Here is a 24068-nt window from a genome sequence, read left to right as displayed (position 1 = left end):
CACTCTTATCACAATCTATACATCCATCCATTATGTCAGGCACATTTGTATATTTGTTGCCATCATCATTCTCAAAACATTTGCTTTCTACTTAAGCCCTTGGCATCAGCTCTTCATTTTTCTCCTCCCTCCCTGCTCTCCCTTCCCTCATGAACCCTTGATAATTTATAAATTATTATTTTGTCACATCTTACACTGTCATCATCTTTCACTCACTTTTCTATTGTCCCATCCCTCAGGGAAGAGTTTATATGTAGATCCTTGTAAGTGGTTCCCCATTTAGAATGATTTCTTTCCATTTACGTTTTACTTTATTTTTTTGACGCATTATCTGAAAGTAACACAAACAACCTAACCTGGGAAGATTTATAAAGAAAATTCCCCCAATATTTTAATGATCATTTAACTAAAAAAAAGTATTTATATGTATTTTAAGTAGTTGTCACACACTTGTTCATGTTTCTTTCTTTCCCACTACATCATCCAGCTAATTGCTATACTTTTATTTCTTGATATCAATGTAAATGTTTCTCTCATCGTGACATTCCAACACATTGAGTTTTTCATCAAAGTTTGTCCTGCTCCAAGCCCCTTGCATCCCATGGATACTGTACAATATCTACACTGTGTGAACAAATGCACATGGTAGGGGGAGCCCATTTAGAAACCCATAGTAATAGAGTGTGATACCACAATAGAGTGTGGTAACCAGTGCAAGTTGTTTTAGAGGTGGACAACAAGAGATAAAAGGAAATAAGCAGGAAATACTAGAAGGGACTTGGTTAAGGCAGAGACAACCTTAACAAGAAAATAAGCCAAGAGGGAGGTGTATTTTCTATTCTCTAAGGCTCTTGTGTTTAAGGATGTCCAATGTTAAAGCTTTTGTGAAAGACGGCACACTACAGACAAGGTGTAGGTGTAGGTAGATTGATGATGCTAAGAGTCAAGGTGAATGAGTAAGACTCTTAAAAGTACCTGAGATGAGGGAAGGTAATGGATGGTGTAGTCACTCTGTTCCTGGCTGGGGAGGGGAATTGAAAAGCCCTAGACTGTAGGCACAAGGTGGTTAGCAGCACGGTGGAACTGCAGTCTGAGGTCTTGTGACTAGCTCTCAGAAGGTTTCTGCAAGCCTGGAGTTATGACCACTTTTAGACAGCAGTTGAAGCAACATCAATATAGTTGAGAGGAATTACTATGAGGTAGAAGAAGGGCAAGCATGATGGTGGGGTAGGGAGGAAGGTAAAAGGAAACAGAGGAAAGATCTAGGAAGCAAAGCTATGGATAGTGGTATAAGCATAGGTCTGTACATATGTAAATACATTAATTCTTAAGAATAGAGGTCTTGACCTACATACATATATTTATAAGGACATACAATGAGATAGTAGATGGACTTTGGGACTCTGCTCAAGCCCTCGCTGAATGCAAGACCACTTTGTTCTAACAACCTGACCTTCTTTGATGCTCACCATACCAGCATGATCACTGAAGACAAAATGGGTGCATAAGCAAGTGTTGTGAAGAAGGAGGGTAGTGCCTGGCTATCAAAAGAGATACCACCTGGGATCTTAAGGGCTTGAAGTTTAAAAGTGGTCATCTAGTAGAGAACCATCGGGCCCACATGGAAGAAGCACACCATCCTGTGTGATCATGAGATAGGGTAATAGACTTCAGAAGATCACAAACAAGCAAAATAAAAACCACCATATTGTTGAGAATTAGGGGGGTTGTAGAGACCCCCAAATCCATCTGTAAACAATGGGACATTTCCTTACAGAAGGGTCACACCGAAGGGATGAAACAACCAGGGCACAGGATAGCACTGAAAAAACCCAAATATTATTCTGGTTCCTTGAGGCTTTCTCACACAACACTATCATGACTCCAGTTCTGCCTTTCCCTGCGGGCTAGACTGGAGCATGTGCGCACGTACAGAAAAGAGATGAGTTCGTGACATGGAATCCAGGAACAGGAATGGGGAGTATTGATACCAGTAGGGGAGAGAAAGGCAGGGATGGGAGGGGAATGAGGGGGAGCCAATCACAATGATGGACACATACCTACATACACATATCCCGGGGACAAAAACAGAAAACATGGGGGAAGCGAGAGAGCAGTCTGTGCAAGGACAGCCTTCCATCTCAGGGCTCTGAGACAAGGTGGTTTCAGTGAAAGGTGGGCTTCCAGGTCCCTCCTTGATTAATATTCTTAATCTAAGCTTGATTAAGTATTAACTTCTAGAAAGACTGCTAGCTTATGGAAAATTACAAAACAACTAAAAGGTGATAATAAGGTCAATAGATGCATTATACTGGATAAATCTTCCTAACAAGGCCTCTTTAGAGTGTTGAAGAGCAATGATGTTACTTTGAGGACTAGGTTTATCTGACCCAAACCATGGCATTGCCAATTACCGCATATGCATATGGAAGTTGGACATTGAATAAGGGAGAAATAAGAATCAATATGGTTAAATTGTAATGCATGGGCCTTCAGATAGACAAACAAATCTGTCTTGGCAGAAGTAAGGTCAGGGTCCTAGTTAGAGGTTAGGAGGTGAGAGTTCACATTAAATAATTTGGACACGTTGTCAAAAGTGACCAGTCCTTGGAGAATGATATTTTGTTTGGTAAAGGGGCAGTGAAAAATAGGAATCCCTCAATTAAATGGATTGATACAGTGACTGAAGCAATAGGTTCATCCTAAATTGTTAGGATGGTGCAGGGGTTAGCAGTGTTTCATTCCCTTGTGCACAGGGTCCCTGTAAGATGGAATGGACTCAATCAGAACCTTCAACAACAAGAGCCTCAGAAATTACTAATCAACACCCAAGGCATGCACAAAATGCTAAATAGGTATGTTTACAAAAGTTATTTCCATGGTATCAAATGCCCAAAAACTCAGGAGACATTCGCTAGAATTTAAGCTCTAGTTAAAAAGAAGGAATGGGCCCTGCCCACTCACTGCCTTCTTCCCTCTGCCTTCCTTCCCCGCTGTGGGATGCCTCCTCATACAGGCCGGAGCCCAGAGCCATGGCCTTGGGCGACACCCTCTACAACGCCATGGACGGCTCAGAGATGCTGGCCGAGATCATGGAGCTGCATGAGATCGAGGTGGAGACCAACCCAGTGGAGACCATTGAGACCATGGTGGTGGGCGAGGAGGACAAGGACGGGGGGCGACCACAGTGGCGGGGGTGGCCATGGGCACGCCAGCTACCACCACCACCACCACCACCACCGCCCATTGTGGGAAGCCGCAGCTCTCGCGAGATGTGGGAAGCCACAGCTCTCGCGATGTGGGAAGCAGCAGCTCTCGCCGCCATTACAAGATGGCGCCGGGCAGTCAGGGCGGTGGCCCAACTAAGTGGTAAACAACCACTTAGCGCATGCGCGCTGCTGAGATGACGTAGTCATAACTCCACCTTGGAGTATGCAAACGAAGGTTCTGGCGAACTCACCAATCAATGCATGAGGTTTTGGCGAATGCACCAATCAAGGCACAGCATGTCCCCATAGAGCATATATACGCAGCAGTAGTTTGGCGTTTCGGGGTCTTTTACCGCATTATGAAAAATTAAACGCCTATGGAAGAATCCTGTTGTGGCGCATCTTTTCTTGCTGGCGAGACCTGGCGCGCGACAAGTGGTGCCGAAACCCGGAAATTTACGATCATCTAAGGCACGAGCGGAGACCCCCTGTTACCAGGGAGGATTCAGAACCACACGGCGTGAATTATAAAGGTAAGTTCTGAGAGACATGAGCCTGAATGATTGCTAAAGCCGCAAACTGTTGTATGCGTTCTAATACTTCCCCTTTCGGTTTCAACGGCGGACAGCCTGCCGCTTCTTATTTTGCACATAAATCGGTTGTAAATAAACCCGTGTGAACCTGTGTGTTAAATCCTTGTATACATAAGAAGGGAATATGGGGAACGCAGCAATAAAGACCATGGTTACAGCGCTTGATGCTTTATTAAGGAAGAGAGGATTAAAAATTTCAGAGGCGACGCTGCTTAAGTTTGTAAAAAATGTGGATGAGATAGCACCGTGGTTTGTATCTACAGGTTCTCTAACTCTAGCGAGTTGGAATAAACTGGGATGGGATGTAGACCAAGCGGCAAAAGAAGGGAAATTGAAATCGGGAACTAGACCCATCTGGAAGTTAATAAAAGCGTGTATTGAGGATAAAGAGTGTAGACAGCCATTACAACAGGGACAGCAGGCTTTGGAGGACGTTCAGGAAAGCATGTCAGAAACAGAACGGGACGAGTCCAAAGAGGCTCGGGGCGAGTCCAAAGAGACTCGGGGCGAGTCCAAAGAGACTCGGGGCGAGTCCAAGGAGACTCGGGAAAGGCATGCCAAAACAGAAGAAACTGCGCAGGTAGAATTAGGGGAGGAAGTTGATCAACAGAAGAAGAGCCATACCCGCCATTCAGAACCTTTATATCCGTGGCGAGAAAAGAACCGTACCCGCCATTCGGAGCCTTTATATCCGTGGCGAGAACTAGACCGTGCCCGCCATTCAGAGCCTTTAAATCCACGGCGAGAACTAGAACTCTTGGAAATATCAGAGGAGGAGGAGGAGCAGTTAGAGGAGATAGCTGCTCGCTATGAGGAGGGTCGGTATGACGCATTACAGGCAGCCGAAAGAGGGCGGTATAGTGCTCTGTGGAACACAGCTGTGCGCCCATCGGCACCACCTCCTTATAAGGAAGAAAAGCAGAAAGGGTGTGGCTATTCCTTTTGTCCACCCAATATCCGTAGAGCAATTCAACAAATGTATCCAGTATTTGAGGATCAGAACAACGCTCGTTATCATACACCCGTAGAACACAAGCAAGTAAAGGACTTAGCTGAAGTGGTAAGAGCTTATGGAGTAAGTGCAAATTATACTCAATCTTTAATTGAAAGGCTTGCAGGCCATGCTATGACTCCTGCCGATTGGACATTTGTAACAAAAGCAGTATTGACTACAGGACAATACTTGGAATGGAAATCTTTATGGCAGGATTTATTAACAGCCCAGGCTAGGGAAAATGCTGTAGCAGGGCAGCCAGCATGGGATTTTGAAATGCTTACAGGCCAAGGAAGATGGGTTAATAATCAGACAGTATATCCATTGCAAGTATATCAGCAAATAAATTCTGCTGCAAGCAAGGCATGGAAAACTTTACCTAATAAAGGAGAAGTTAGGGGCAACTTAACAAAAATTATACAAGGACCTACCGAACCTTTTTCAGATTTTGTGGCACGAATGTTGGAGGCAGCAGGAAAAATTTTTGGAGATCAAGATACAGCTATGCCTCTCATTGAGCAATTAGTCTTTGAGCAGTGTACTAAAGAATGTAGAGCAGTTATTACGCCATGGAAGTCCAAAGGATTGCAGGCATGGATGAAGGCTTGCAGGGAAGTTGGTGGTCCTTTGACTAATGCAGGACTGGCTGCTGCAGTAATGGCAGCCCAAAAAAAGAGGCCCATTAAGATGCTTTCAGTGTGGTAAGGAAGGACATATTAAAAAACATTGCCCTACTGGCATCGTGAGCCAAACTGGGACAGGGCTCAAAAGGACCCCGGGTGTTTGTCCTCAGTGTGGAAAAGGTAGACATTTGGCCAATGAGTGCAGATATGTAAAAGATAGCAGGGGATGCCCCCTAGAGCAATATTACCAGGAGCCAAAAAACGGAAAGCGGGGCCCTCGTCCCCAGGGCCCGCAAATGTATGGGGCAATCCAGGAGGACGGCCTCTTCCCACTGGGGAGGCCACTCCCAAAAGGGCCACTGCGGGATCCGCAGGGGTGGACCTCAGTGCCACCACCAGAGCAGTACTAACGCCACAGCAGGGATGCCAGCCCATTCCTACGGATTTTTATGGTCCCCTTCCAGAAGGCACCGTGGGCTTGCTGCTTGGCAGGTCATCTACCACCTTAAAAGGCTTAATTGTACACCCAGGAGTCATTGATCAGGATTTTACAGGACAAGTAAAGGCGATGTGCTCCTCTCCACGGGGCATATATGCCATCTCACCTGGAGACCATATAGCGCAGCTCTTGGTATTGCCTAGTGAGCATGCACTGTTTCCAAGTACCAAAATTAGTAGGGAAAAAAGGAGTTTTGGATCATCAGGAGAAGCTGGAGCTTTCTTTTCAGTGCAGTTGGATCAACGCCCAACTTTGACACTGAATATTGAAGGAAAAAACTTTGAAGGTTTACTAGACACAGGGGCAGATAAAAGCATTATATCCACCAAATGGTGGCCTTCCTGCTGGCCAGTAACACAATCTTCACAGTCTCTACAAGGACTCGGGTATGCATCCATGCCTATGATAAGCACCAGGCGGTTGCACTGGAAGGCTGAGGAGGGACAATCAGGCCAATTCCAACCATATGTCCTTCCCTTACCCATAAATTTGTGGGGAAGAGATATATTGACAGACCTAGGATTAGTACTAACTAATGATTACTCACCTATAAGTCGAGAACTTATGCAAAAAATGGGATGTGTACCGGGAAAGGGAGTAGGGAAACACCTGCAGGGTTGTCCTGAACCAATAGAAGTAGCAGTGAAGAAAGATCGTACAGGTCTGGGTTTTTCCTAGGGGCCACTGCGGAGCCGCTACCCATTCCATGGCTCTCAGCAGAACCAGTTTGGGTACCACAGTGGCCGCTTCCAGTAGAAAAATTAATTGCGGCACAAAAGTTAGTTAAAGAACAGCTAGAACTAGGACATTTAGAACCATGTGTCACCTTGGAACACACCCATATTTGTCATTAAGAAAAAATCAGGGAAGTGGAGATTGTTGCATGATTTAAGAGCTATCAATGCCCAAATGTCACTCATGGGTCCTGTACAGAAAGGCCTTCCCTTGTTATCTGCAATACCTAAAGGATGGACTGTCAGTATAATAGACATTAAGGATTGTTTTTTCTCCATTCCTTTGCATGAGAAAGATAAGGAAAGATTTGCTTTTACTCTACCCTCCATTAATCATGAAGAACCTGATAAATGTTATCAGTGGCGAGTTTTGCCACAGAGAATGGCTAATAGTCCTACTATGTGTCAGTTATTTGTGGACCACGCTTTAGCACCTGTCAGAGAAAAATTTGGTCAGTTAAAAATTTACCATTACATGGATGACATATTAATAACTGGAGAAGAGCTAGATGTGCAGCAGGGATACAGTGAGGTAGTTAAGGAATTAGAATTTCATCAGTTAGCAATAGCACCAGATAAGGTTCAACAATCTTCAATTGGACAGTTTTTAAGAGCCACAATAAGCCCAGGCCATATAACGCCTCAAAAATTGACTATATGGAAGGATCAGCTAAAGACATTAAATGATTTTCAAAAGTTGCTAGGAGATATCAATTGGCTCCGCCCATATTTAAAGATATCCACTGTTGACCTTAAGCCATTGTTCAATATCTTGGAAGGAGAAAGCCATATTACTTCTCCTCGAGAAATCACTCCTCAAGCTCAAAAAGTATTAGAACAAGTTGAAAAGGCCATTTCTGAAGCGCAGTTAGATAGAATAGACATAAAATCTCCTTTTCAATTGTGCATTTTAAAAACTGCCTGTGCGCCTACTGCAGTCTTGTGGCAGACTGGACCTTTGTTGTGGATCCATGCCCACCCTTCACCTTCAAAAACTATTGAACACTACCCTTCTATGGTAGCCATAATGGCCCTAAAGGGTGTTAAGACAGCTATCATGCATTTTGGAAAAGAACCTAGCAGCGTCATTGTCCCATATACTAATGAGCAAGTATCTACATTGTGTAGATGAGTGGGCAATCTTTAAATGCCGTTTTAATGGACTAATAGACAACCATTATCCTAAACATTCCTTGTTGCAATTTGTGACTGCTCATCCAGTAATTTTTCCCCGTGTCACTGTTAACAACCCCATTAAGGAAGCTTTAGACATTTATACAGATGGCTCTAAAACAGGTAAAGGATGTTATGTAATAAATGATCAAGTGACTACATTGCAATTTTTAGCTAATGCACCTCAATTAGTAGAATGTTTGGTGGTTTTAGAAGTTTTTAAGAAATTCACGGAACCAATTAACATCATATCTGACTCCCATTATGTAGTCAACGCAGTATCTAAGCTGGAAATTGCTGGCTACATTAAGCAATCCAGTAAGGTAGCAGACATCTTTTCTCAAATTAGAGAATGTATTTTGCAACGAAAACACCCATTTTATATTCAGCATATACGTAATCATAGCTTGCTTCCAGGGCCCATGGTAAAAGGTAATAATTTGGCTGATCAAGCTACAAGAGCTTTTCCTGTGTTAACTAAACCCCACTTTGAACTTGCTAAAGACTTTCATGAGCTATATCATGTGCCTGCTGCCACCCTACGCATTAAGTTTCCAATTACTCGCGCAGAGGCTCGCACTATTGTGTTGCAGTGCGCCAAGTGTGCAGAATTTATTTCTAAACCCTCGGTTGGGGTAAACCCTCGAGGCGTCCGTCCTCTCGACATCTGGCAAATGGATGTTACTCACGTATCTGCTTTTGGAAAGTTGCAGTACGTGCATGTGTCAGTGGACACCAGTTCTGGCATTGTACATGCAACACCCCTAACAGGGAAAAATCCAGCCAGGTAATTCAACACTGCTTAGAAGCCTGGAGTGCATGGGGCAAGCCCACCATATTAAAAACGGATAATGGGCCTGCATACACTTCTACCAAGTTCCAACAGTTTTGCTTGCAAATGCAAGTAAAACACCTCACGGGCTTGCCGTATAATCCCCAACAGCAAGGAATTGTGGAACGGTGTCATTGTACTTTAAAACAATATTTATTAAAACAAAAAGGGGGAATAGAGGCCGTGACGGTCACTACCCCTAGAATGGCCTTATCTTTAACTCTTTTTACTCTAAATTTTTAAAATCTGGATGAGAAAGGCCAATCAGCTGCAGACAGACATGGACAATGGCCAAAGCCACCAAAGGAAATGGCCCGATGGAAAAATGTCCTAGACAACAAATGGTATGGCCCGGACCCCATATTAATCAGGTCCAGGGGAGCAATTTGTGTTTTTCCACAGAAAGAAGAAAACCCCATCTGGGTGCCAGAGAGACTGGTGAGACTAATTAAGGAGGATGAAGATCGTGGGAGCAGGAAGAATGAAGAAGACGATGATCAACCTAATAATGTTGCTGATACTGATGGTAATATGGACCCCAATAGTTAAAGGAGTTTTTTTATGGGCCATAGCTAAAACTTGGCCTGTACCTATTCCCATACACTCGAATGCGTCAGTATTACCCTTATTCTTATCAACGCAATGTGATTTGGGAATACCATGTATTACACCTAGAGGGGAGCCTCCTAAAGTATATAATGCAAGTAATTTTACATTGGCATATAGTTTGTGTTTTACCACCATTAATACTAGTGCACCTTGTATATATATAAGAAATGGATCTTCAGTCAATTGGGTGGATCCTTCTGGAGACTGTGCAGTTAATAATGTTATATCCACCCTTATGAAAGTTGCACAAGGTGTCACAGGTGGTAATGGTACCTCTGAGAAAAGAAAAGCGATAAATATTACAACACTCAGGTGATTCGTGAAGGACCCAGGCCCTCTGGGCCCATTAATGGATCAGTAGCGCCACCTAATGTAACCAGACGTGCCATATTACCTAGTTGCTCACCTGAAAAAAGTTTTCCGCCTTCTTTTACTCAATGTCAGTCTCCAAATTATCGGAACAAACCTATTATACCAGGTTTTGATATGACTCCAGCTTTAAGTAAAGCAAAATGGAATAGTAATACTAATACCACTGGTCCTGATAATACCTGGCCATGGTATGAATGGATGGTGTATAATCAACGAGGAGCATCTACTATAGTGACTCCCTTTGCAAGAATGTATGGGATTAATGACACCTTATATAATGTCACCGGCGTATACAATACCACTACAAATCGGCTGAAAGTAAATACTATGGTTAATATATCAAGAGTGCAATTTCAGCCATCACCTGTTTGTGTCCAGCCTCCATTTTTCTTTCTGTTAACATTCAACATTAGTCATGCAAATGATACATTTTGGGAAGCTTCATGTAATAGCTTTAGCAGTCAGTGTTGGCTTGCTGAATGTTGGAATGGCTCTGAGCCATTTGCTTTGATAGTAAAGATTCCTACTATGATACCCGTACCAGTTGAAGCAGATCCTAATACTTTTCCTATTGCTACACTCTATAGATATAAAAGAGATTTTGGCATTACTGCAGCGATTATTACAGCTATTACTATCTCAGCTGCAGCAGCGGTTACAGCAGGATTGGCCAAGTCTAATCAAGTAATGACAGCAAATGTCATTAACAATATTACGCAATCTACATCAGAAGCTTTATCTACAGTCCATGAGATGGATGCTCGATTAATGTCTGGTTTACTGTTAGTGAACCAGAGAGTTGATCTATTACAACAACAAGTGGATACTCTTACGAGTATGGTGCAATTAAGTTGTGTTTCTTCAACACCTAATTTGTGCATAACACCTTTAAAATTCTTGAATGAGCCTTCTTTTAGCAGCAAGAATATATCCCAGTACCTTACAGGACAATGGACAGCTGAACTGGAAGAACTTCAAGAACAACTCCGGATGCAGATTACGACTCTTAATGGCACAAGAATGAAACCCATAACTGTTGGAGATTTTACTTCTTGGCTTTCTACTGCCTTTTCCTACTTTAAAGAGTGGGTGGGGGTGTTTACATTTGCTGCAATAATGTGCTGTGGAGGAGTGTTGTTGCTATGGTTGCTCTGCAAACTTAAAGCTCAGCAAAAACGTGACAAAGTCATCATCATGCAGGCGCTTTTAGCGATTGAGCGCGGTGGTTCCCATGATCTTTGGCTTTTTTTGTTAAGAGAAAACTAACCCCCATAAGTTGTCAACTCTTGCACCCCAAGGGAATTGTCCCATTGCACTGGGAAGAGTGACAGAAATTGGATCTTGGTCAGCCCTTGCACCATGTGGAGCTTTGCTCATTGCACACATCAGGGTGACCAGATTTGGGTTTTTATATCCATCTTGATCTCCTGGGGCTGCTGGAGGCTCCAGGATGGATCAATGGACTTTATATCCATCTTGATCTTCTGGAGCTGCTGGAGGCTCCGGGATTGATCGATGGATTAGGCTTAAAATAAAAAAGAAAGGAGGAGATGTGGGAAGCCGCAGCTCTCGCGAGATGTGGGAAACCACAGCTCTCGCGATGTGGGAAGCAGCAGCTCTCGCTGCCATTACAAGATGGCGCCGGGCAGTCAGGGCGGTGGCCCAACTAAGTGGTAAACAACCACTTAGCGCATGCGCGCTGCTGAGATGACGTAGTCATAACTCCACCTTGGAGTATGCAAACGAAGGTTCTGGCGAACTCACCAATCAATGCATGAGGTTTTGGCGAATGCACCAATCAAGGCACAGCACGTCCCCATAGAACATATATAAGCAGCAGTAGTTTGGGGTTTCGGGGTCTTTTACCGCATTATGAAAAATTAAACGCCTATGGAAGAATCCTGTTGTGGCGCGTCTTTTCTTGCTGGCGAGACCTGGCGCTTGACAGCCCATGATCGCACTATGGCCGCAGGTCGCTAAGGTCACAGGTCACTGACGACCTGAGCCAGGTGCACCACCACCAGGAGGCGATCCTGGTGCAGACGTGTGAGTTGGTGGTGGGCGCAGAGGAAGGCTTCGAGGGCCAGATTCCAATCCCAGTTCCAGCGCTGGCCAGCGTTGGCAACGAGGACGATGAGGACTACATCGAGCAGACCTGGTCACCGTGGAGGCGGCAGCAGCGACAGCTCTCGTCGGGCGGCGGGGGCGATGCGGGCAACAAGAAGTGGGAGCAGAAGCAGGTGCGGATCATTCAAGATGCTGGACGACTCGTTCTCCGTCACCCTATGGTAGTCAGATGAAAAAAGGTCTTGACCATGAGACTGGTTGGGGAGCAGATCATTGGGGAGAACTCCCCTCCTGACAACTCGGAGTACATGATGGGAAAGATGCTCCCGCCTGGAGGGATCCCTGGCATCTACCTCTTGGACCCCAAACTGCTGGCAGAATTTGCCAGAATGAAGCCAAGAAAAATTCAAGAAGCTGATGCTCAGAGAACAATAGCTTGCCCTCACAAAGGCTGCCTGAAGGTGCTCAGGGGCAACTCAGCCAGGAGGAAGCACCTGCACACCCAGGGCCCCACGTCCACGTCTGTGCCGAGTGTGGCAAGGCTTTTGTCAAGAGCTCAAAGCCAGACAACACCAATTGCTTCGTACTAGAGACAAACCTTTTTAGTGCACGTTGGAAGGCTGTGCGAAGCGTTTTTCCCTGGACTTCAGTTTGTGCACAGACGTGCAGATCCACACGGGAGACAGGTCCTAGGTGAACAAGAAGTTTGCTGAGTCGACTAACCTGAAATATCACATCTTAATACACGCCAAGGCCAAAAACAACCAGTGAGACACCATGAGAAGGAAGCTCCTTCTCAGCCCCAGAAGCCTCTTCCAGAAGTGACTGGAAGACAACGTGCCTCTCCTTTGTATGTTGTTTCTAGGAAAGAATTTTAAAAATGAATCCTACACACCTAAGGGACATGTTTTGATAAAGTAGTAAAAATTAAAAAAAAATAAACCAAGCCTTATTAAGATGACATTGCTAAGATACTCTATCTTGCTATCTAATCATGTTTCAAAAACACAGTGTTTTTGTAAAGTGTGGTCCCAGCAGGAGAACAATCCATGAACTTCGCATCAAAAGACAATTCTTTACATGACAGTGCTAAAAATGGGACTTCTTTTCACATTTTTAAAATATAGATCCCACCTGTTTTTCCCAAACTGGGGTTAGTGACTATTTGTCTGTCAAGGGGAGTGTAAATCATGTAGTCCTCCAAAATGAGGAGTCAGCTGAAAGATCAGAGGGTTCAGCCAGTGCCTGGGATCAATGGTAGTTGAATGAGTTTTAGGTTGCTTGCAAGGGATATAATCAATTGAGTTGAAATAAAATTCCATGAGAAACTTCTAGCATAATCAGACCATAGATTAAAGATTAATACAGAGTACTGTGATGGTATGAATAAACACCGCTTTACTATTTGGTAGTTTACGTTCAAGTAATTGACTGTAAATATAACAATGGTTGTGAGACAACACTTACCACTACTTCAATACTTTCTTTTTTTAAAATCATTTTATGTGGGGTTCATACAACTCTTATCACAATCTATATATACATCCATTGTGTCAAGCACATTAGTACAGTTGTTGCCATCATCATTCTCAAAACGTTTTCTTTCTACTTGAGCCCTTGGTTACCAATACTTTCTATCAGACCAATAAATATTCTGACACCAATGTCAGATAATGATACTGCAAGAAAACTGTAACCCAATACTGATAATGGATATACACTAAAAATTCTTTAAAATATTTGGAACAGATTCAGACAACATATTAAAATGATTATATACCATGATGAATTGAAATTTGTCCCAGAGCATATTTTACATGGAAAATAAGCACTCTAATAAACCCACTGACAGAAAAGAGGGTCAACTCTGTCTAAGTAGGCACAGAAAACAAAATAGGAACATTTAAAAAGTCAAAGGCATTGGCTTCTACTCAAGTCCTCCCTCAATGCAAGTTAATAACCTGGCATTCTATGATTCCCATCTTCCCAGTAGGATTACTTAAATCAAAAAGGATGTATAAGCAAATGTGGTGAAGAAAGCTGGTGGTGCATGGCTATCAAAAGATATAGCGTCTGGAATCTTAAAGGCTTGAAGTTAGACAAGAGGCCATTTATCTGAGAAGCAACAAAGCCCACATGGAAGTAGCACACCAGCCTGTGTGATCACGAGGAGTTCATGGGATCAGGTATCAGGCATCAGAAGACCCCAAACAAACAATCATATCGATGGGAACAAAAGGTGTCCAATTGGAGACCCAAAGCCCATCTGTAGACAATTGGACATCCCCTCACAGAAGGGTCACAAGGAAAGGATGAGCCAGCCAGGGTGCAGTATAACACTGATAGAACACAGAACATTCCTTTAGTTCTTTAAAGCTTGCTCACCCCACTATCATGACCCCCATTTTACATTACAAATGTGGCTCAACCAGAGCATGTACACTGGTACAGATAAGAGCTCTCAACATAGCACATGGAATCCAGGAGAGATAAACCCCTCAGAACACTAATGGAAGTACTGATACTATGAAGGTAGGGGGAAGGTGGGGCCAGAAGGGTGAGAAAGGGGAACCAATTTCAAAGTTCATCGTATAACACCCCCCATGGGATGAAAAACAGAAAGTGGGTGAAAGAAAATAACAGATTGTGTAAAATATGAAAACAATAATAATTTAAAATTGATCAATGGATCACGAGCGTGGGAAGGTGGTGGAGGAAGGGGGAAAAGAAGAACTTATATCAAGGGCTCAAGTAGAAAGAAAATATTTTGAAAATGCTGATGGCAACATATGTACAAATGTGCTAGACACAATTGATATATGGATTATAATAAGAGCCCTCAGTAAAATAATTTATTTTAAAAAATTCAAAGGCTTTTCATGGAAAAAATACAACTGTAACATGAAGCAAGTATAGTTCAATGTGCTAATATATTCATTAAAAAACTCACCAGCAAATATCATTCACTCCTAGAGGAAATACCCTACCCCACTTAAGAAACAGGACAAACATACATTTCCATTTTAAATATCATATTAAAAATTCTATAGTATTTTCTAGATAGACCAATCATAAAAGGAATACTTTTTAAAAGAAAAGAGGCTTCCAAAGAGAAGAAATACTAATTCCTCTAATAATCATAAATTAATGATATTTTACATAACAAGATTCCAAATATACCATAAATACTACAGTTAATAAATATATTTAAAGTTGTAGGCTACATTTCAAAACACAATAACTTTTGGCTTTAAACTCTCTAACCATTAACTGCTAATCTCCAGCTCCCAAACCATTATCCCTTACACCTTAATATGCTGAGTATCCTACACGGCACAGCACCTGAGACACAGTGGGGGATGTGCGACTGAGCTGACCTCACCACACTGAGGCAAAACACGGGGCATGCAATGGAGAGATGGAGTAAGCAGAGCAAGGAGGTCCCAATGGAGTATAAAGGATGGACTTTGGGGCCAGGACATGGCACCCCATCAGACTTGTTTGGAAAACACTCCTAAAGGTCAACAAACAGACCTTGAACTAATAACAGGCTTCTTTTTTTGCTGTCTTTTTGTTTTGTTTTTTTCTTTTTTTCTCTTAAATTTTGTATGTCAGTGGTTTTTTTGTTTGGTAGATTGTTGGTGTTTTTGCCGTAGATGCCATGTTTTTATGTACCACTTTGGTGCTGTCAAAGCCATTCACATTTTTATGCATATATTACTATATCTGCAGGTCCACCTAGATAAAATAGTATGGACAAACAATGTAAGAAGAAAATAATGGAACCAACTGTCCTGGAGGGACATGAGAGTGTGGGAGGTAGGGAAAGGGAGGAGGTGTTGGCCAACCCAGGGACAAGGGAACGACTGGTTCAAAACCAGTGGAGGGAGTGGATGGGAGGACTGGTAGGGAGTGACCAGGGGCAAGGTAACAGAGGAATTACTGAAGCCAGAATGAAGGCTGCACATGGTAGTGGGGCAGGAGCAAAACATAAGGAAATAGAAGGAAATAGAGGAAAGGAGGCAAAGGGCATACATATAAGCGTAAATACAGACATGTACATATGTAAATATATTTATGAATATGGGGGAAATAGACCTATTTGCATATATTTATAGGTTCAGTAGTAGGGTAGCAGGTGGACATTGGGCCTCCTTGCCTAGATTCCCTCAATACAAGAGCACCTTGCTCAGCTAAATGGTCATTTCATGATACCTACCTTCCCAACATGATTGCTGAAGACAGACACATGCATAAGCAAATGTGGTGAAGAAAGTTGATGGTGCCTGGCTATTAAAAGATATAGTGTCTGGGGTCTTAAAGGCTTGAAGACAAACAAGCGGCCATCTAGCTCAGAAGCAACAAAACCCACAGAGAAGAAGCACACAGCCTATGTGAACACGAGGTGTTGAAGGGATCAGGCAGCAGACACCAAGGAACAAAAACGACCATTGTGTGATCTCCTTCCCCACATAAATGCTGAAGACGAGTGTATACATAAGTAAGTGTGGTGAAGAAGGCTGATGGTGCCTGGCTATTGAGAGATATAGCATCTGGGGACTTAAAGGCTTGAAAGTAAACAATTGGCCATCTAGCCCAGAAGCAACAAAGCCCACATGGAAGCAGCACACCAACATGTGTGATCATGAAGGGCCTAGGGGATCAGGTTTCAAGTCATAAAGGCAGGGGAAAAATTAAAATCATGAATGAGGGGAGCGTGTAATGGGGACCCAATGCCCATCTGTAGACAACTGGGCATCCCTTACAGAGGGGTAGTAGGGAGGAGATGATTCACTCAGGGTTCAGTGTAGCAATAAGGAAGTACAGATGGGAACTGGAAACACAGGGGATCTAGGACAGATAAACCCCTCAAGACCAAGGGTGAGAGTGGTGATACCAGGAGGGAAGGTGGGCTAGAAAGGGGTAACCGATCTCAGAGATCTACTTGTAACCTCCTCTCTGGGGGATGGACAACAGGAAAGTGGGTGAAGGGAGACACCAGGCACTTTAAGATAAGATAAAAAATAATAACATAAATTATTAACAGTTTATGAGGGAGGGGGAGGGAAAAAAGGAAAATGAGCTGATTCCAGGAACCCAAGCGGAAGGCAAATTTTGAGAATGATGAGGGCAACGAATGTATAAGAGAGCTTTGCACAATTGATTTATGTATGGATTGTGATAAGAGTTGTATGAGCCCCAATAAAATTATTTAAATAAAAAAATATTTGGGTCCATGTCTCTTGGAAATTCCCGTGAGCTAAAATCTTAAGCTCACAAGACATACTACAAGTAGGAGCTCTATCTTCATCCCCAAGCTGGAAAGTGGTCAATTCCAGGGACACCCTGTGTGTCCAGTGACAGGAACTCCCACTCACAGCACACTGGGGCTCTCCACTTCTGAAGACCTAAGTCCTCGAAGAGTTACTCCTGATAACAACAGCAGGCCACACTCTCTCTGATGCTGGCCTGGAAATTAATACCTTTGAGTTCAACCCCAGGGATTTCCAGAGGCAAAATGCAATGTTCCTCCTTTGTAGGAAGCATCCGGCTGATCAAGGTGTTTACTAATTTAGTCCCCTGCGTCTCTGTGTCTCTGCAGACAAAAGCATTGCAAAATGACTTGTTATTTGTGACTTTGCTGCTAAAAGCATTGAGGGATAACTCAGTTATTTACGATCTCTTTGAGACTCTCTTGGATCTTGCATATCAGTGTGATTGTCTTTGAACCTAGTGCTTTTATTCTAAGGTTAAGAAACTGTGACTAGTTAAGTAACATTTGCATAGATAAGAGTTTAGGAATGTTTAAGTTCTTTGATGTTTGTTTTGTAACCAATTCCCTTGTTTAAGAAGAGTATAAAAACCAAGCTTCAAATATACATGAGACTCCATTCCATCAGAGTGGAGTTCTCCCGATCCCATACTTTGTATATATCTCTTTCTTTTCCTTTCATCCGCAAGCCTCATTTCGGACCCAGTTTGATGCAGAATAGCTGGTCTAATCTCTGAATTAATGGCGCCCAACGTGGGGCTTTGAAAACCGAGGATCCCGTGATGGACACCACTGAGAAGCAAGGTCGTGAAACTTTACAGAGAAAATTAAGGGTAAGTGGTGAAAAGTCGGGCGTAATAAATGATGGGACAGGTTTCTAGTAAATGTATGTAAATATGCTTCAAAATATGTTAAAAGCCAGAGGAACAAAAATAAACTACCAAAGATCAGAGAAGTTTTCAGATTTTGTGGTTAAGATATGTCCTTGGTTTGCTGAGGAAGGGACTGTAAATATTGTAACTTGGCAAAAAATAGGGCAACTGTTGAAAGATACTGCTAATGGACCTAGTAAGGTTCCCAGAGGCACGTTTAGTCTGTGGAATTTAGCTGGGCATGAGGGACTTCGTGGGGGAGAATAATTTGTTTGCATGCTCAAACAAAATTGAAAGAAAAGTTGCTGCTGAGCCTCCAGCTCCTCCCCCTCCACCACTGAAGCCATTGGAAAGTGAATCTGAGGCTTTTGAAAGCCAGGATGAGGAACCCCTTGATCCTGGCATGCCGAGCAGTCAGAGGACGAGTCGGAGCAGTTGGAGGACTAGTTAGTACATTGTTATTATGATGAAGACGTAGGAATTTTTGCCTTTTCTGAGAAGCTTCAACCTGAGACCCCTTGCAGGAGACTCTGGAGTCCTGCTGGGATGAAACAAAGGCCGTAGACTGGGAGCAAGAGTATGAGTCATTAGCAAGATAACAGGGAGTAAATTTTGGAATTCCAGGATGTTATCCAGTTAGAGGACAGAATGCTCAAGGACGGGCGAATGTTCCCCCCCATTTCATTCGAAATTATAAGATTTAAAAACTGCTTGTTCTCAATATGTTTCTGTGGCTCATTTTACTATGAAGTTAGTAGAAGCCACGATAGGAGAGAATGTGTTTTGGGCAGGAGACTAATAACAGCTGGCTCAAGCGTGTTTGTCCGGAAGAGATGACTTGTGAAAATCAATTTCTTGAGAGTTTTCAAAATACAGCAAATATAAGCTGTTTGTGTGAACAAAATGTGTGTGTGTGTGTGTGTGTGTGTGTAAGTATTACATACTCTTTCAGTTGTATGTGCAAAACGGGTTTTCTAAGTGTTTAGTTTAAGGGTAGAATCACTTTTGCTTGTGTTTATTACTGCTTAAAGTTGTCTTTTTTGAGTATTTAACAAATAATTATACCAATGAAACTACTCTCTCAAGGAAAATATTGCCATCATTTGTAGGATGTGTAACCTTCAAGTATGTGCTAATTTTTTATCCCTTTGTGTAATTAAAATCAGGAATTGTATTAAAAATTAAACAATTGGCTTTTAAAATGCAAAGTAGTGCTAAGACCTTTTAGAATAAAGAGCAAGTTGTCTGATTATATCAGATTATGCCGGGACATTAAACCTTTCTTTACTCAGGGCTTGCTATAGCAGTTGCTTTGCAAGGAAAATCAGTAAAGTAGGATTAATGATATTATGGAATTTATGGAAGCCCTGCAGCCTGGGCTCCCTTCCCCCTCTGCTATTCCAGCCAATACATATCAGATCATTTTAGATTTAAAAGATTGTTTTTATACCATTCCCTTGGATTCCAAAGAGTATAAAAGATTTGCTTTTAGTGTTCCTAGTGTTAATTTTAAAGAACGTATGGAGCATTATCAGTGGAGCGTCTTATGTCAGGGAATGTCTAATAGCGTCACCTTATGTCAAAAGTTTGTAACTGTAGCTATAAAGTCAGTAAGAACTTCTGAAACATCGGTGTATAAAATTCACTATATGGATGGCTTCACTATATTTGATGGCTCATAGGGACCAAAAGGTAGTTCTCTTTATTTTTGACTTATTACAAGAAGCATTAAAAAGGCTTTAGTTATAGCAGAAGAAAAAGTACAAGTTATTGAAACTTACAAGTATTTAGGACATATTTTACAGAAAGGTTTTGTGATACCTCAGAAGATAGAAATAAGAAAAGATCACTTACAAACTTTAAATGATTTTCAAAAATTATTATGAGATTTTAATTACCTTAGACCATATTTAAAAATAAGTACTGGAGAGCTTAAGCCTTTATTTGATGTTTTAAAAGGAGATCCTAATCCAAATTCGACTCGGAAGATTTACCCATTAGCAGAACAAACCTTAAATTTAGTAAATTTACGTATTCTAGAACAACAAATTATGTACATTAATTATGGTAAACCTTGGTACTTTTACATCTGGTGTGTTATGGCAGGAAGGACCATTATTGTAGGTATATTTAGCTTCTTCAAGAAAAAGAATTCTAAATCCTTATTTTAAAATAATAGCCGAATTCGTGATGAAAGATAGATCTGAGTCTGTTAAATATTTTGAAAAAGATCCTAATTCTATAGTCATACCTTATGACAGACCCAAAACTTCTTGGTTATGGGAAAGTTGTGATTTCATGGGAATTAGCATTTGCTGAGTTTTGTAGATTGGTGTACAATATTTATCCTCCAGATAAATTATTACAATTTGTTAAAAAACATTTATTTATTTTCCCCAGTATTTATAAAAATAAACCCTTACTTCATATCCTTACAATATTTACTGATGGTTCCTCCATTGGAACTGCAGCTATTTCTTATAAAGAATATACTATGTTTAAAAATTTTCCAGCTCAATCTGCACTTAGTTGAGCTACATGCAGTCAAAGCAGTTTTTCAATTACATCTTTGGCAGATGGATGTTACTCACATTCCTTCATTTGGTAAATCGGGTTATTTGCACGTTATGGTGGACACTTATTCTGGATTTATTGTGGCCACTCCTATGACTGGTGAAAAAACGTCTTTAGTTATTCAACACATGTTACGTTGTTTTGCTATAATTTGTGTACCTAAATGCTTAAAGACAGATAATGGATCTGCTTATATTAGTAAAGCATTTACTCAATTTTGTGTCACTTTTTGAATTAAACACATAACTGGAATCTCTTCTAATCCTCAAGGAACCTGCTAATGGGACTATTAAGCGACATTTAAAAAAAATGAAAAAGGGGGAGATATGCCCTTCCACTCCTTGCAATTTAATTAATCATACTTTATTTTAAAAAATTTAAATTTGGATATACACAGTCAGTCTGCTGCTGACTGCCTTTGGAAAAAGATTCCTAAACATAAAGACAAAGCATATGTAAAATGGAAAGATCTACTTAATGGAAAATAGCAAAAGCCAGCTCCCTCCTGATTTGGGGGTGAGGGCATGTTTGTGTTTTTCCCACAGGATGCTGATGGAGCAAGGTGACTGCCAGAGAAGTTGGTGCAGTTTGGAAACCATGCAGATGGTAATTTGCCTCCAAGTGCTTTGAGGACTTCACACAGTGAGCAGTATTCCGCTTAAGTTCCTGATCCACCACTCTTACATCCTGCTATCTGGGAGGTCTGGAAATCATAGTGTGGATTAATGACACCCTCCATCCCTGTACAAGGTGAAGGAAATGTAATCTCATCCACTCCGCAGTCTTTTTCTTCTTGTGGACTAGAGACTCAAAAGAATAATAAAACCATATTGTGGAGATCGTGTCCTCATGGACAAGCCCATACCATATAACATCACAAAAGAGAGATATATCATCGATTGGTCCAGCAAACAGGACAATACTCAAAAAAATACTGACGAATGGAAAATAGAGACTACTTTGGAAATGTGAAGCTTATGGACACTTCCTTCAGACTGTAACGAAATGTTAATCATCACGATCTATAGTACTATTCCCTGCCAAAAGTATATAAAAAAGGGGGGAGGGGAGAAAGATGTTGAAGGTCATTAAGACTCAGCCTTAAAACGGATGAAAATTCTCATGACTTGTGTCAGTATTTGCTGATTTCTTCTGTAATTTAAAGTTTTGAACAGGCTGTCAAGAACAAGAAAGTATGCAAGGTCTGGAAAAAGAGGTGTTTTAATTTTCTCAAGGATGTCTAACTTGGCAGAAGACAGAGTTGCTATGTGTATCAAATGTGCTTGCTTAACAATAAGATAATTAACCCTGGGTTGTTTCTGCATGAATATAAGGAATATGTTATTATTATTATTAATTTTTGGAAGTTTTTTGCATTTTACTACCTTGTCTGCAATATCTTCAAATCATGCTAGCATGAATTACAGCATAAGTTCATCTGAACAGCCTTGAGCTGAATCGAGTTCATGGAGTTACCCCCCTCTGCAAAGTCTGAAGGACTGGAAGTACAGACGCAGTCCTGCTTTGCTCATTTTTAATAATATAGAAGGGGGATATGTAGGAAGCATTTGGCTGATCAAGGTGTTTACTAATGGGTGACTATTTAGTTCCCTGCATCTCTGCAGACAAAAGCATTGTGAAATGACTGTTATTTGTGACTTTGCTGCTAAAAGCATTGAGGGATAACTCAGTTATTTATGATCTCTTTGAGGCTCTCTTGAATCTTGCATATCTGTGTGATTGTCTTTGAACCTAGTGCTTTTATTCTAAGGTTAAGAAACTGTGACTAGTTAAGTAACATTTGCATAGATAAGAGTTTAGGAATGTTTAAGTTCTTTGATGTTTATTTTGTAACCAATTCCCTTGTGTAAGAAGAGTATAAAAACCAAGCTTCAAATATACAGGAGACTCCATTCCATCAGAGTGGAGTTCTCCCGATCCCATACTTTGTATATATCTCTTTCTTTTCCTTTCATCCGCACGCCTCATTTCGGACCCAGCTTTATGCGGGATAGCTGGTCTAATCCCCACACTCCTTGAGCCTGTCTTACATATTTACTGGCTGAGAGTACCTGTCTTAAGATAGGTCCCCCTGCCCAGGTTCCAGGGTCTCTTACCTTTAGGACACAGAAAGCATCCAAGCATGGATGATCCACTGTCTTTCCACACAGCACAGCCTGATCTGAGATCGATATACCCCAATTTCAGCACCTTGAATTATCTGCCTCACCTGGGTCCTGAGAGCTGGGAAATAAAGCAGTTAAATCACAGTTACCTGTAACTCCTTCAGCATGATTAGTAAATCAACATAATGTAGCCATCCTTGGTTTAGTCCACCTGGAAGCAGATTAGACTCTAGGTAGATTGCTCTAAGTTGCTGCAGGGAGACATTGTTAGCTAACGCTTGGGAGCCCCAGCAGCATCTTTACACACACACACACACACACACACACACACACACACACAGATTTTTCCCGCTTGAATTCTGACATATTTCCCACATGAAAAATGAGAGACATTCTCTAAAGGTATCATGACATGTGTATCCCACACATCTCCTGACAATTGTTTATCCATGTCTCCAGACAAATGTTTCCCACATGTCTCCTGAGTGATATTTACCACATATTTTCTGACAGATGTTTCATACATAGATGCTGACAGGTGTTTTTCCCAGATAAATTCTGAGATACATTTCTCACGTGAAGCATGACAGATGCTTTCTAAATAAATCACCACATGTATATCCCATATATATTCTGACAGGTGTTTTCCACATATCCCCAGACAGATCTTTCCCACATTTATACTGTGAGATGTTTTCCACATGTATTATGACACCATTTCCCCACATATCTCCTTCCATGTTTCCTACATGTATTCTGACCGATGTTTCCCATGTGTATTCTGACAGAATAGTCTCACATATCTTCCAAGAGATGTTTTGCACATGTCTCCTGACTGATATTTACTGCGTGTTTCCTGACAGATGTTTCCCAGATTAATTCCGAGAGATATTTCCCACATGAATCGTGGCAGATGATTTCTGTCGGTTTTGCCACATGTGTGTGCCTCATATATCCTGGCATTTTTTTCCACATATCTGCTCAAAGGTGTTTTCCACATATTTCCTGACATATTTTTCACATGTATCCTGACAGATGCTCCCCACGTTTCTTCACAGAGATTTCCTAAATATTTCCAGACATATGTTTCCCACATATCTCCTGACTGATATATACCACATATATCCTGAGAGATAGTTCCTCCATGTATACTGACTCATTTCCCACATAAATTTTGACATATTTGACATATATTTCCCACATCAATGATAACTGTTTCCCACATATCTCCTGTCATATGTTTCCCACAGTTCTCCTGACTGATGTCTATATGTTTTCTGCATCTGTACTGAGTCAGTATTCTAACATGAATTTGGAGAGATACTTTCCACATGAAACATGACAGATGCTTTGTAAAGGTATGGTGACATGTGTATTCCACATATCTCCTGACAGGGGTTTCCCACATATCTTCTGGCAAATGTTTCCCACATTTATCCTAAAAGATGTTTCCCACATGTATCCTGGCAGGATCTTCTCACATGTCTCCCGCTAGATATTTCCCACATCTCCTGACTAA

The 24068-nt window shown here is 41.6% G+C and overlaps 1 pseudogene; it reads left to right on the top strand.

The window, feature by feature from the left end:
• Positions 1-3032: 3032 nt before the first annotated feature.
• On the top strand, positions 3033-12476 carry LOC142427775 (transcriptional repressor protein YY1-like; annotated as a pseudogene).
• Positions 12477-24068: the final 11592 nt, after the last annotated feature.

Source organism: Tenrec ecaudatus, chromosome 15, assembly GCF_050624435.1.
Source record: "Tenrec ecaudatus isolate mTenEca1 chromosome 15, mTenEca1.hap1, whole genome shotgun sequence".
Taxonomy (NCBI): domain Eukaryota; kingdom Metazoa; phylum Chordata; class Mammalia; order Afrosoricida; family Tenrecidae; genus Tenrec; species Tenrec ecaudatus.
Note: the sequence above shows the minus strand (reverse complement) of the source record. Positions and strands in the feature narration are given on the sequence as shown.